This window comes from Euprymna scolopes, chromosome 46 (assembly GCF_053919585.1).
Source record: "Euprymna scolopes isolate OS-2025 chromosome 46, ASM5391958v1, whole genome shotgun sequence".
In the NCBI taxonomy this organism is placed as follows: Eukaryota; Metazoa; Mollusca; class Cephalopoda; order Sepiida; family Sepiolidae; genus Euprymna; species Euprymna scolopes.
This window is the reverse complement of record NC_136527.1, coordinates 48,584,191-48,600,443: the sequence shown is the minus strand read 5'-3', so window position 1 is coordinate 48,600,443 and position 16,253 is coordinate 48,584,191. Positions and strand designations below refer to the sequence as shown.

At 35.3% G+C, this 16,253-nt stretch overlaps 1 long non-coding RNA gene across 1 annotated transcript; it reads left to right on the top strand.

Moving 5' to 3' along the window:
* The first annotated feature begins 246 nt into the window (after positions 1–246).
* LOC145270777 (uncharacterized) lies at positions 247–11,785 on the top strand. The gene is made up of 2 exons (XR_013865558.1): positions 247–393; positions 9,932–11,785. It is a non-coding gene; the product is annotated as an uncharacterized LOC145270777 (long non-coding RNA).
* The last annotated feature ends 4,468 nt before the right edge of the window (positions 11,786–16,253 follow it).

Here is a 16,253-nt window from a genome sequence, read left to right as displayed (position 1 = left end):
ACACGATTATTCTTTGAATGAAAACAAAGTTCAAAATCTATTTAATTAAGAGTAGTTTACTTAACAAAACAGTAGACTTAAGTTTAAAGATACAATCGTCTTTTCAATAAAAAAGAAACATATTTTTAAAATATAAATAAATGACAATAATTATAAAAGATTTTTTTTTTGTCTTTTTTAAATAGTTGTTTATTTTGCACGTATTATGCCTCTTAGTTTAGTCCCTTCAACAGTTAACTTCCTTGGCCGGACATTTTTTTCTTATAGAGTTTCCCCTGACTCGACACCGGCAGGTTGACCGGTGCTTTGTTCCCTAATTGTAGTCATCATCCTTTCTAGTCGCACATGTCTCGTCTTTTATGTTCAGTTGTCCGCTGTTTTAAGTCATCCCCGGTAAGAAACATTATATATCTCCTTCTTAAAGACACTTTTAAAAAATATTTTTAACATTATTTTTGTATATATTATTTCATCTTAACTACGAACTTTGTTTATTTTCTTTACCCACATGCCCGACCCTCTTACTTCTAACTGTGTTGTTCATTTTCTTACGCATACGACTCACCATTCCGACTTTTATAACTTCTCGATTCTTATCTTTTCTTTTTGTGTTCTCAACAATGTTTTTTTTTTATTTACCGTACGAACTAGGGGAGATAATAACTTCCGGTGAACGCCGGAAAAATATCCAGTAAATAAAACGTCGTTTAGTAAATCGTTATTTGTATTTTAAACTAAATATTTTATCGTGGTTTATTTATTTATTTTTTGTCATTTCATTTAACTTAATATGAAAATGGATAATAAACTTTAAAATATGAATTATTGAATGGATTTTATTTTTTCCTTTTCTTTAAAAACTCAATTTTATTTTTATGGATACATGTGGCCAGTGACACCGATATGATGACTAAAATCGCAAATTATTGTCTTTTTAACTTAAAAATAATGCATGAATTTCTGTTTACATTTTGATATAAAAATAAAACATTGTAGATATTAACAATTTAAAACATTTTTAATATTTCAAGAACATTACGCTAAGCAATATTCATTCAATATTTTCACAAAATTAATATTAAAAAATATTTAATGTGGGATTAATGACAACAATTATCACCAAAATTTCGATTACATGGTTTAATGACTATTTTTCTCTCAGAAAATATTCACATTCATTTCAAGCCACGTGTGCCACTCTGTTCATAAAAATCAGTAATCTTAACTCCATGCTATTCTCACGAGATCCTCATTTAACTAAGCCTGTATAATGAACACTCGTTACAAGAAAACATTTATGTTTGAACGATTTGAATTAATATTCCTAACACGTAAATAAATGCCATTTCATTTTAATACTCGAATGAAGTCGCATTGACCGAATGACAATCAAATGACTACTACCTGGCCCAAGGCATGTTCAATATATTACCAAGGCATGTTCAATATATTACCAAGGCATGTTCAATATATTACCAAGGCATGTTCAATATATAACCAAGGCATGTTCAATATATAACCAAGGCATGTTCAATATATAACCAAGGCATGTTCAATATATTACCAAGGCATGTTCAATATATTACCAAGGCATGTTCAATATATAACCAAGGACCAGTCACCCACCATTTCTCCCCGTAACAACGTAAAATGGCAGAGTCAAAAATGCCTCAGGGTAGAACCGACTTTCTCGGACCTCCACCCCTCTTCCAAGCATTGGAACCTCCTTTATTTTTTCCACATGTGAGGATGAGCCTTGATGGAAATCTTGTATTAATCAGTGATCTCGTTAAATTTACTTTTAACGGTCCTGCAGATACTTTACTACTTTTAATATCAAGAGATGCCTGCACCTGCAACCCTGGTCCTAAAAATTGATCCTGATTATGCACGGGTGAACACAGAGTCACACACGTAGACTCCACCGTCAGTTTTTACAAATTGGCACCACTTTCATGAGTTCTATAGGGTCAGAATAAAAAAACTCGTTATACATTTTGTAAATTCATCTTAGTTTATTTTTAATCAGTTCATATGCATGTTACGTTTGTACAGTGGTAACGTCACCGGCTTTGAATGTTACAGTTTTGTTTTGGTTTCGATTCTAGCTGATGACACCCAAATATGTTTTTTTTACTTTTGAAATTATGACTCTAGAACTTATCCGCGATGCATTGTCTCTTGCTTTGATTGCGTGAAGCTAGGTCTATTACTGGACTCTCGCTTGGGGGGGGGGGGCTAATTAACTTTTTCTTTGTTTTGTTGGGCTGCCTGAAAGCCGTTTTGGTAAATTGTTATTTACTTTCCACCTTAACAATCATCTTTAACTGTACAACTTCAACAGGTTTTCGGGTATGCTGAAAACGAATATCGCATTTAAATTTGCTGCAAAAATAGATATCTAGATATTAAACAATGTAATTGTTTGTTATCAGTTGTGGCCAATTAAGTATTCACTTGCACATACAGAATTGGCCACCACTGATAACATAAGGAATTACATTGCTTAATATTTGGAAAACTACTAGCGCACTTGCACATACAAAAATGTTTGTCACTGGTAACATAAGGAATGGCACGTATATGGATACATATTATTCTTCATTTTGTTCTTTAATGTCTTTGTGTCTTTATTGAAAGAGGAAATCAGAAAAGAAAACAAAAAATACTTTTCGGCCAAAAACAAAGGCAAAACTGACCAGAAAGTGGGTGCTCATTTTACATTTAATTCATATTTAAATTTTATCCCTCAATTTTTCAAAGAGTAAATTTTTCATATTGAAAACTATTTCTCTGTACAATTTTTTGAAATATATATTCGTTTTCAGCACCCTTGAAAACTTATAAAAGTCGTCATTGTTAAGGGTTTTGGGGGGTTTGGAAAGATTTAATAAATTAAAAAATAATTATGATTCTCAAACAAATTACAATATAAAGGTTCTGAATTTTTTAGATGAGGAATGATTATTAATATTAATTAGATTATTAAGACTATTGTTCTTATCTTGAGTGTTATTTATTGTGCAAACATTGTAAAAATAACATTTGTCGAATGTTTATTTACAGATTGTGATAGTACACTTTAACTTTAATTCTGTTTTGAAAAGTAAAGATGACATAAATTAAACTATTTCGTATTTTGGGGGACATTAACTGTGATAGATGAAAATATTGGAATTATTATTAATGGGCTTTCATAAGTGGATGAACTGCATTTATCATGTGCTCAGAAGTTGACTGAGAAATGGCCTTTTACTTGGTAAGCTAGAAGGGAAGTTGACTGTTAGCAGCAATCTTCACAGCTTACAAACCAAATATTGAAAATCTCAAACCATGAGATGCCAGTACTGTTGTTATAAAAATAATAATTTCTACCTAAACTTGAGGCAGGGATTTTTGTTAGTTTTATATGATTATAGGTGAAATATGTCAAGAAATGATCAGCTTTTTTTCATGCTACTCTGAAAGGACGCCCCTTTTAGTAACCGATGAAAGTTGCCCTATATCTAAATCGAATGACTACGAGTTTATCTTCTCTGACCTCAAAATGTGACAATCAAATATCTAAATAGAACTAACTGACGACTTTTATAAGTTTTCAAGGGTGCTGAAAACGAATATATATTTCAAAAAATGGTACAGAGAAATAGTTTTCAATATGAAAAATTTACTGCTTTTGTATAAAAATAACTGAATAATTTCAATTATCACAAATAAAATAAAAATGGAATTAATCCCTCACTGGTTATTGTAGGGTTTATGGCTCAGTAGTAGAGCACCTGGTAAAGTCACTCGGATTTTGGTTTTGGATCTCACTGATCAGTTATAGAGATGAAGATGTAATGTAGCTCTTGCACTCGAACCATACATAAAAAAACTTGGACCTACACATTGTCTGGTACAATCACAGGAACAAAAGAGTGAATCAAGGACATTAAAATAAGATTTAACATTTTTTTTACGTGGATACAAAAGCATTTATTCCAGTAATTTCCAACAACGTACATCACTATGTTTAAAAACATCACTCCCGCATCGTGCATGTCTGTGAGAAATGCCCTTTTTGTATGTGTCATTTTCCTCGCCTGCGTTTCCACTTTTTCGATCATGCAGCACATTTTTTCTCTCACAGCATATGAGTCAAAACGCGTCTGATTGCTGTCTTTTCTCATCATGTGCTGTCCTTTTTACTGCCTTTTCTCTTCTCCTTCCTATGATATCAGAGTGTGCACACTTGCTTTATTTGCATATGTGCTCAGACAGTGGCTGCTTATATTTTCACCAGTCAGCTATCCTACAGCCGCTGCTGATTTTCTCACATTAGCACCATGCACGTTATATTACAAGAACATGTGTTTTTGAATAGCTGAATTATACATGCAGCATTTAAATGAAATCTGAGTATTATATCTCTAATTTCTTTCATAATTTACTTCAGCTGGTAAGACTCTTCTAGAAAGTTGTTTATTTTGAAAGTTGTTTTTAAAAAAAACTGATATTATTTTATTTTTTCAATAAATGTGATTCATCATTAATTTTTCTTGGTGTTGAATTGTGTGCTTCATTTTTAATTCTTTTTGTTATTTATTATTATTATTTTATTATATACTTTTTGTAAGGAGCTGTTAACCCCCATCATGTTATTTGTGTGAACTTTTATTTTTCTTTGGCTATGAGTAAAAGACCTGTGTCTCTATCTTTTAGATCTCTAGACATGTGTTTGTTATGAAGTTTGGATACGTTTCAAATGTTATCTATGATAATCATCTGGTAGGATGTAAGCAAGAAAACTTTTCATCCCCTTCCTCAATATCAAAGAGGATAAGTAGAGTAGAGGTGCTTGTTAGTTCTATTTAGATATAGGACACCTTACTTTCATCGTTTGGCAAAAGGACATCATTTCTCAGATTAGCATGAGAAAAAGCTGATCATTTAACAAGAAGGAGAGGTGCTTGTTAGTTCTATTTAGATATTTGATTGTCACATTTTGAGGTCAGAGAAGATAAACTCATAGTCATTCGATTTAGATATAGGGCAACTTTCATCGGTTACTAAAAGGGGCGTCCTTTCAGAGTAGCATGAAAAAAAGCTGATCATTTCTTGACATATTTCACCTATAATCATATAAAACTAACAAAAATTCCTTCTTTTCTCAACCTGCATAGGAAAAACAAGAGAAAGAAGTGACAAGATATGCAATCAAAAATCCAAATTAAACAATTCTCCTGACCATGATTGGTCCTAGTGATAAGGTTTTTATTTTAGTCTAAGAGTATATGAAACGTGCTACAAGAGGAAAATGTTGGTTCCTTTCATATTTCACCTCTCTTAGCCATCCAAATTATGTGATTAAAAACAAGAAAATACATTAAGACGGTTCTAATTAAAATACATGACTACTTTTACAAAACGTTTAAATTAACATCCACTGTTGATATCTGTGGTCAGTCCTGGAGTCATATAATCACTGTTAAAATGGGCCAATATTCTATGAGATATGCTATTGATATTGTTAGCTAGGACGGATTGAGCCATACATATGCGATGTTGATTGCTGGATGAATGTACGCTTTTTTCTTCCTTTGCCTTTTCTCTGGGCTATATATGTGACCTGCTTTTTGCAAGTGTGCTCATCTTCAACAATTGCATGCGTCAAATAGTTAACCTTTCTGCCACTGACGATGTCAATACTGACAACCTAACCCTATCTTTCCATGTATTTGCTACAAGTTTTCATGTGTGGCTTTGTGTGTGTGTGCACTTTAAACATACGACATCCCTCTCCTCTCTTTTAAAAAAATATGCGCATATATATTTTTTCCATTCTCTCTTTGTTTCAACGCTCTCTTGCGTCTCATCAAATTACACATCTTTTTTTACAATTCAACAAAACAATTATTACAATACAAAACAAATACAATAATGAAACTGTCCAACAATCAGAATCCGTATAAAATATATACATATTCTTTTTCAAATCAACAAAACACAATTATAACACAAAATAACCAACAACAAACATTGTACAACATTAAAGATCAGTGTCAAATGTATTCCATAGGTCACTTACCCTTTTAGTATATGCGAAAATCATTTTTTCTTTTTCATTTTTGTCTTTATTCTTTTTTTTTATTTACATCAACGTAACTGCAATTCCGGCAAAAAGAAAGTCCGCACTGGTAAGTTTTGCAAAAACTGCAAATTTAAGCTAAATGTAATGTGTTTGTTTAAACAACCTATACCTCATTTGATTCGCCTTTTATTCCTCTATAATTTTACCTGTTCATATTTGACATGTAATTGAAATATTCTAGTGTTCACGTCTATTTAAAAAAATAACTTCAAAATGAGGAGGCAAATAGAAAGTCCGCAGCAACAAATTCGCTTAAAACCAGCTTAAATTATCGCCCCTACATCAGTTTAAAATAGTCACCAACAGGCAATCAACAGGCAACAAAGCATCGTAATTGTTGTTGTTTCAGATTATACATAATAACATTTAGTCCATATGCCAAGACTTTTTCTTAGTGATCGTCAGGAGGTCATTAATAGCCACCTTTCTGGTTTATCCAATCGAGCTCATTAATCTCCACCTTTCTTGTAAGTTTTTAAAAAACTGCAAATGCCAATCGAGAAATCAGTCGCAGATTGAAATGTGATGAGAAAATGGCACAAAAGACTGTGCAAAACACCAAAACACCGGCAGTGTGTGTGATGCCCCTAAATCTGGTTGCACTAGAGTTACTTCTAACAATAAAGACAATGCTATCAAGATCTGCAGCCTAAGAAACAGATTTGAAACGGCTCCCCAGATCCAACAACAGCGCAGTCTTGTTAAAAAGTGGTCTCTTTCTACTGTTAAGAACAGATAAAAGGAATTTAATTTGCGTGGATATGTAGCAAGACGCAAGCCAATGATTTCTGTAAAGGACAGAAAGTGCCGTCTGGACTTCGTCAGATGCAATGAAGATCGTGACTCTTCATATTGGTCAAATGTGCTTCTTAGCGACGAAAGCAAGTTCAATATGTCAGGCAGTGATGGTAGGCAGTACGTCCGTCTGAGGAAAGACGAAGAATTTCATCCTAGATGCTCAGTTTCAATGCTGCAACATTTTGGAGGTTCAATGTTGGTGTAGGGCATTATAAGTACCAATGGTCCAGGGCCTATAGTTCGATTGCAAGGTCGAATTAATTCGACCAAGTACATTAATATGGTGACTGAGCATTCTCTATCCTACTTTGGCCGAAATTTGGATGATACTCCCATCTTCATGCAAGACAATGCTCCCATTTACACAGTTGACAATGTCAAGAGGTTCCTGGAAGAGCATGATATTCCATGTTTGATTAGCCTGCACAATCTCCAGACCTCAATCATATCGAAAACTTTGGACAAAAATTAAAGAAAAGTAGGAAGCCCTTTCCCCGGAGTATTGCTGCATTCTAATTCCAGGAATTCCAAAAAGATTGCAGGCTGTCAAACTGCAGAAGGGCTATGCTACTAAATATTTACATTAATATTATTCATTGTATTGTATTTGTGTTGCATTAATGTCCCAAAGTTACATTAAAATAACAGTTTTCCCTTGTGCGGACTTTCTTTTTGCCTCCTCAATTTGAAGTTATTTCTTAAATTGATGTGAACACTAGAGTTAAAAGTTAATAAAATTAATTTAGCTTAAATTTGCAGTTTTTAAAAAAATTGCAAGTGCGGACTTTCCTTTTGCCGCCTGTGTATAATTCATAAATTCCTGCTTGAAAAAAATGATCTCGTTTTTCTTTAAGCTGCAGTCTGTATGAATATTAACAAATTTTCTATCTTGTTAACTTAAGTCATTACAGTTTTTATTAATTTTTTTTCTAAAAAGTGTTTTTCTTTGTTTAACCCTTTTGTCGGTTCTGTCAATTTTGGAACCAAAAATATTGAATTCTGTTACTTATCATGAAAATGCTTTAAGATAGGAAAATAAAATGAAATATTCTCAATTTTACCTAGGAAAATGTCTGTCTTTCACTTATAGAATGTCGTTAAGCCCTATATGTCCTTATTCATTAAGAAATGGTATGCCTTGAAGCATTCTTTTTAACGTAGTGTAACTCCACATTCATGACACGAAGTTGTAATCCTTGTGCATTTGAAGTCTTCATCTCAGTTATTGTTATTGGTCTAACAACAATAATGTTGCCTATTGTCTTAGCAGTGTAAAGACATGTTGTTTTACCATGTGCTTCATTCATATGTATGTAACTTACACCCGCATTGAAAAATGGTACGGTCTGGTGATTTATTGATGAGTGAAGTAGTTGACCTTGTCGCTGTAGAAGTAGTTGGAATTGGAGTCCAGGTTAGTCCACAGTGGGCAGAGAATTTTTTTAAAAACAGAATATAGAGCTTACCCAACTTGAATAATTCCCTCTCACCTGTTCCTTTTCCCCACTTTCAAACTCCAAACCTACTCTAAGCCTTTTCAAATGGATCTCATTATCGCCTATGACATCCAAGTGATGCAAATAAGAGATAACTCGAAGTCATACAACGTGTTAATAGTCTCATCTCCATCAATAGTATGTCAGACTCTTCATCCGGCTTTCCTGTTGATGTCAACTCTTTCGTATTGTAATATACTGCTCTACATACTCCATCCACCTCCTGTAGCGACATTTCCTTCTACGTTGCAATAACACTGTTTTTCTCTTATCGATCTTATTACTGATATTGATGATGATATGTGTGCACCCAGCTAAATATAAAGAGTGTTGACCAGGAGGTTGGTAGATGGAGCCACGCTTGTGATATTTTGATTGATGGCTGATTGTAGACCTCTCTTGTCTTTAACTTTTTTATCTGGGTTATATATGTGACCTGTATTTTGCAGGTACGTTTACCTTTGACAACTACAATAATAATATATAATATCTATAAATATGTTGCCAGTATCAATGCGTCAATTCTCACAATGTATATTATGTAAAGAAAGTAACAATCTGTTTCCTACAACACTGAACAAAAGAATTTCAAATTATGTAGGAGTTTTGAATGGAACCTATTGTTTAGTAGCTCTTGTGTTGTTGTGATGACTGGAACAATTGCAAAAACAACAAACTCTTACAAATTATACTTATACTTAAAAAAACGATTCAATCCCAGAAAACTACGCAAAGAAGTAGTCTAATCACGTATCCTGATAGGACACGCCTACAAAACTTATTCTTATATACTAAAAAGTAAAGAACCTCCCAAATGTATACCAGGTCACAAACCTTATACAGTGGAAAACCATTTACTTGACTGCTATGATCTCACAAAATTTAATCAGCACTACTAAAAGGCCACAAACTTATAAGAACTGTTCGAAAAAAAACCTAAAACTATTCTAAATTTCCTAGAAAGAGTAAACCTTACCATAAAATATAAATGCTATCAAATAAAAAAAATATTCCAAAACATTACTTGAATAAACCCAGCGAAAATCGACTCCGAAAGTATCAGAAAACTTTAAACCTTATATACAGCATTAAATGACTCAAATAATGACCTAAATAATGTTGATATGCTGGTTAAACAAACAAACAAGCATCAGAATTTTGTATCGATTTCTGTGCTCAAGATTCCCAAGTTCGACAAAATACACTTGAATAAAATCGGAGGTAACACAGAAACGTTGTGAAAATGACACCTAAGATGAGAACAGCATTGTGAAGAATCCAAATAATATGAATAATCAATCCTCATCTCTAAAATGAAGAAACGTAAAGATTTTTAGTTAAATATTTGAAAATAGAAACAAATTAATTTTGTTAACAAACCAGTATTGATTAAATAATTTCTTTTGAATTTCATAAAAAATAAATTTATAAGATAATAAATAATGAATAATACATTCAATTTTACAAATGAAATATATTTTTCAAATTTATTTTATATTTTCAGAATTTGCAACACTGAAAAGAAATCCATCAATGGATAAGAAGGACCTTACGTCATTGTTGATTTAAATAAGTTTATAATAATAAAATTTCTTCATATAAATTTTCTAAAGTCGAGATTTATTAGCGTATCTCATCATACTATCCATTGCATATAATTTTTGTGGAAGTACATGCGAAAAAACATGGGAGACAAACCACATTCTTGTGAAGTATGTGGTTATTCTTTTGCACGGAAGTCACATTTGTTGCGTCATATGAATACACATACAGGAGAAAAACCACATTCTTGTGAAGTATGTGGCTCTTCTTTTGCACAGAAGTCAACTTTGTCGAATCACATGACAACACATATGGGAGACAAACCACATCCTTGTGAAGTATGTGGTTCTTATTTTGCACAAAAGTCAACTTTGTTGGATCATATGAACAGACATACGGGAGAAAAACCACATTCTTGTGAAGTATGTGGTTCTTCTTTTGCACAAAAGTCTACTTTGTGGAAACATATCAAAACTCATACAAAAGACAAACCATATTCTTGTAAAGTGTGTGATTTTTCTTTTGCATTGAAGTCAAATTTGTGGAGTCATATGAAAATACATACGGGAGATAAACCACATCTTTGTGAAGTATGTGGTTCTTCTTTTTTACGGAATTCAAATTTGTTGCGTCATATGAAAACACACACGGGAGACAAACCATATTCTTGTCAAGTATGTGGTTCTTCTTTTGCAGAAAAGTCAAATTTGTTGCATCATATGAAAACACACACGGGAGAGAAACCACATCCTTGTGAAATATGTGGTTCTTCTTTTGCACAGAAATCAAATTTGTTGCATCATATGATAACACATAAAGGAGACAAACCACATTCATGTGAAGTACGGGGTTCTTCTTTTGCACAGGAGTAAAGTTTGTTGCATCATATAGAAAACAAATTTGGGAGACAATCCACATTCTTGTGAAGTATGTGGTTATTCTTTTACATGGAAGTCAACTTTGTTGATTCGTATGATAACACATACAATAGACAAACCACATTCTTGTGAAGTATGTGGTTCTTCTTTTGCACCGATTCAACTTTGTTGCATGTCTGCTAACACATATGGAAAACAATGTCTTATGACCTTCCAATATCAATACCTCAGAATGGTATACAAGTATCACGAAACAACAATTAAAGAAAATTGGATAAATGAGCCAAACCACAGTGTAGCGAGTTTTTTCCGGGTTTATTTCCCAGGAATATATAAATTATAAAGGTTTTATAGACTGGCTTAAAAGAGGATAGCTCCAACAATATCAGGACAGAATTATAGTGATTGCTTCCTATCAAACCGTGATGACTACAAGTGCAGTTTGTACGGCAGTTGTCAGGTTCTGCTATTATATAATGGAATACGATGGAATGCGTAAATATATGACGATCTGTCAAATGTTAAATGTTGAATGTTGTAACAAGTCTTTGGAACAGCAGTTATACATTTCATACACAATATACTTTGGCTCCGATAACGACAGCTACGTTTCTAGGCTAAACAGAGACGAGGAAAAATGAAATATCAGGGTTTTACATACGATATAGAAAAAAGGTAAATAAATCTGGTATCTGGTAGGATGGGCCATCACCAGCCTAAAAAAACTAATTTAAATAGAGACAACCACATTCCTGTGATGTATGTGCTTCTTTGCATAGAAGGAATTTGTTGTTGCATATGCAAAAAACATATTAAAGAAAAAGAACATCAATAAAACATTCAAATATCTATGTATCTCATATAGAGTTCAAGTGTTAACCCCAGATAGGGAGCCCCTTGATTTCTGAGAACTTTGACTGAGGAAAATTGAAATAAAAGAGACGAAAGAAAAGAAAGAAGCTTTTTTCATTGAATCTACGTTTTGATTTTGGCACAGACAAGGAGTGGGAAAAGTTTTGACAGTGGTTTCAGCTAGCCGGGTGTTTTTCGTGAAAGATTGGCGAGGGGAGACCAGAGATTGGAGTTCAGACGAGCACCTGCCATGGTAGTAACGATAAAACAAAGAGAGGCTCGCAAAGGGCATCACCCACTAGGCCACGAAGACTATTTTGTACTGTGTCAAGGCAGGATAGGCTGTTTTAGCAGCCCGTGTCCAGATGTGGCAGCAGTATTCCAACCTTGGACGTACTTGGCTTTTATACAGATAGACAATTGCATCAGGGGTCAGATATCTTCTATAGCGGTAGAAGGATCCTACCATTTTTCCAGCTATCTTGGAAACTGACGATGTACGTATTCCATTTCAGGTCAGGGATAAAGGTCAGCCCAGAAGCTTATCAAAACATGGAGCTTCCCTTAGACGAGATCAACCCATACCTAGTGATGCCACATGGGGATCAGATCATTGATGATGTAAAGATAGGAGCTTGGTTTTAGATGCATTAAAAGTAACCAGCCACCTCCTCTGTACCACGCACTCAAGATCAGAGGAGAGAGAATCTGAGAGAACTTTGTCATTTACATCCTTTGATGTGTTGCCATAGATGGTCGTATCATCGGCATAGATATCAACGAATGATTTAAGTATGTGTTTTGGGAGATCATTGATGTATATCAGAAAGAGAATTGGGCCTAGGATGGACCCTTGAGGGACTCCTGCATTAATATTGATTGCCTCTGGTTTCTGCCCATCAATTACTACTCTTATGATTCTATCAGAGAGAAATCATTTTATGATTGAGAAAACATTTCCAGTTATACCGTAACTGGAAATCTTGTGAAGTAGGCCCTTATACCATACCTTATCGAAGGCCTTTGATATGTCAAGAGCAATTGCCCTAGAGAGGGAGCCTTTGTCAAGAGATTCGCTTATCCTATGAGATATAACAGCATATCTGCTGTAGATCTGGCAGAACGGAAACCATATTGCATGTCACTAAGAAGGTTATTTCTTCTGAGGTGTTTGACTACTTCTCTATTTAATATGGATTCCAGCAGCTTACTCATGACACACTGGGACTTATTGGTCTGTACTGAGAGGGAAAGGACTTATCACATGAGTTCTTAAATACAGGGCATACTAATGAGGTTTTCCAGGGTGTTGGGAAGCACTTCTCTTTAAGGCAACGCTTAAAGAGTTTTGTACGTATGGGAGCAAGTTCTAGTTGAAGCTTTTTCAGCACAATCATTGGAATGCCGTCAAGTCCAGTTGCTTTACTGGAATCAAAGTTCTGGATTAGCTCATGAAAACATTTTAACATTTTATATCACGTATGCATGTCTTAATAATTTTTTTTTAAATCCTAATAAATATTTACACACAATTTCTATCCATGTCTTAATAATTTTAAAAAATTTAATACATCTCAGTAAAACATTTTATATCACGTATCCATGTCTTAATTTTTTAAAATTTAATACATCTCAATAAAATATTTTATATCACGTATCCCTGTCTTAATAATTATTTAAAATTTAATACATCTCAATAAAACATTTTATATGACGTTTCCATGTCTTAATAATCTTTAAAAGTGTAATACATCTCAATAAAACGTCTATTTTATATCACGTATCCATGGCTTAATATCTACTTAAGGTTTTACCATTTGATCATTTTTGTTTCCATAAAAATGTTTATTGCGCAATTTTTTTTTAATTACGAGGGACCCAGACTCACTTCTGTTTGTCTGATCCAGTAAAAATGTTGAATTTGTAATTACTCATATCTCTATGGGTCATGTGGCAAATTACAACTCTCAACTAATTGTAAATTCCCATTTATCATGACGTCTGTAGCAGCAGCACCTACATCTGGTTGCTTTTCATCTGTCATTGATTATGCAACTGTAAGCAATGATGAGGATACGTTTTTTGAAGATCCATGCTTGACTATTCACCAAATCGCCGAAAAGTTCATGAATAGTGCAGAGTCTGTTTAAATTATCTGATGAATTCCTAGGTTGCTGCCGACTTTCCAGAAGCTAACACGCATCGAGTATCATAGTGTGTGGAAGCAGTATTCACTGTAAATGTGTTTAATTGGCTTCAGCCGAAAAAACCAGTTTCATGGTAATATTAATTTACAAGCATCCTCCATTTGCATGTATATCCCCATATGTTAAAATGACGACATTAGGTTTTTGCTAGTCTTTCTATATATAGCGCCTGGTATTCCCCAATAGTTACTAATATTGTACTGACCATGCTAAACGTTGCTTAACTTGACTGAAATAACGAAAACTGGTTTGCAACGTGATTATGACTTGTATATGTTGATTGCTTTAGGATGCATTTTGAGATATGCTAAGATTATGAGTCAAACGTTTTCAAAAGACTGACTACTGTGGTGTTTCTCACTGAGAACGCAAACGACGAGTTTGTTTTAAGACTTTATTCAGACGAGAGCCGACAGCAAGTATCTACATGCTGTCTCGTTCGTGCCCCCCCCCCCGTTTGCCGGTGTTCCCCCTGTTATCGTCCCCTGTGTACCTACGTACATTACATCCCCCCCAAAAAAAGAAAGGTCCATTTATCATGTGATCGTTTTGTGGTCGAGGATTATTCTGCCTCAGTATGTGACCATCGAAATCCCCCCCCCCCATTTTTTTAAGTTAAGAAAAAATAAAAGGTAATTGTTCAATCTTTAGTCAATCTGGACTAAAACGATTCGGTGGTCTTATTGTACGGCTCGATCGTCGTGACAGGGCTAGTGGGGTATGCTCACTCACTTCTCTATCTGGCTGCTCATAATCGGACGAATTCTCATGTGTCAATGGAGTCTGTGGATGCGTGTTATTTTCTGTTGCCATATCTGTTCTGTGCAAATACTGCTTGTTCTTCATCAAATGAACGCATCTGGGCAGATTTGTCATGGTGAAACTTTTGACATTCTTGGTTGTTATATACAACACTTGAGGTGGCGGGCTTCATACGATCCAGATTGGTGCGCAATCTTTGCTTCATCAACAACTCTGCCGAGATAGATCCCGTTGTTGTGTGAGGCGTTGTCCGGTATTTCAGCAGAAAACGGGATATCTTTGTTTCCAGAGTTTCTCCCGACATTTTTTAATACCGTTTTTAACCAGCCCAACTGAGCGTTCGGCTAGACCATTTGATGCCTGATGATGTGGACTGACAAATTTGTGTCTAATATCATTCCGTTTCATAAACTCTGCAAATTCTGAACTGGTGAAGCATGGGCCATTATCACTGACAACAATGTGCGGGAGACCATGAGTAGCAAAACAGCGCCTCAACCTTTCAATTGTAGTGGCTGAAGTAGCTGCACTTGTGGTATAGACATCAACCTATTTTGAGTGTGCATCCGTAATGACAAGCAGGTATTGGCCATTGTAATCGGCATAATCAACGTGAACCCGCTGCCAAGGTTCAGCTGGCCATTCCCAGGGGTGTAGTGGTGCCTTAGCAGGTAGGCTTCTGGAGCACTGACAAGGGTAACAGTTGTTCACCTTTTTTTCGATGTCAGCATCTATCCCAGGCCACCATACACAGGTCCGGGCGAGGGCCTTCATCTTGACTATGCCAGGGTGGTATTGGTGAAGCTCGTCCAACACTCTTTGACTGAGATGGTGGGGAATTACCACTCGTGAACCCCACAGCAGACACCCCCTTTCAACACTTAGTTCGTTTTTACGAGCGTGAAATGGTAAATACGGAGCATCATGTGGGAGATTGCACCCTCCATGTTGTGTGGCTTGAACAACCTTAGAGAGGATGGGGTCTTTGCGTGTATGAGCACAAATGTCAGTCGAGTCAACGGTGGAATTGTCCAGGTGATCCATGAGATGTATAATGCAGCCTGGTGTTGGGACATCTAACGCTTCCTGCAGGGGGAGACGACTCATTGCTGGTGACATTGTTCTCGAAGCAAAAGCAGCAGGTTTCTCTGAACCGTCGGCAAAGATGTGCGACAAAACAGCTCCGACACCATATTGACTGGCGTCACAGGTCAGTACCAGTTCCTTCTTCAGGTCATAGTGAACCAGGACATTTGTGGTCTGCAATGCATCTTTGGCTCGCTGAAAAGCTGTTAATTGGGGGGGGGCACGTCCAAGAGACACCTTTCCGCAGTAGATAATAGAGGGGGCCCAACTTATCTGCGACATTGGGGACGTACCTAGCGTAGAACTGGAATAAGCCCAAGAAAGCCTTAAGTTCGGTCACATTACGTGGGGCTGGTGCATCCCGGATGGTACGGATCTTTTCTGTTGTAGGGTGAAGGCCTTTGGAGTCAATCCAATCACCTAGGTAGGTTACGGAGGGTGCCATGAACTTGCACTTGTCCAGACGAACGCGGAGACCAGCTTCTGAGAGTATCCCTAA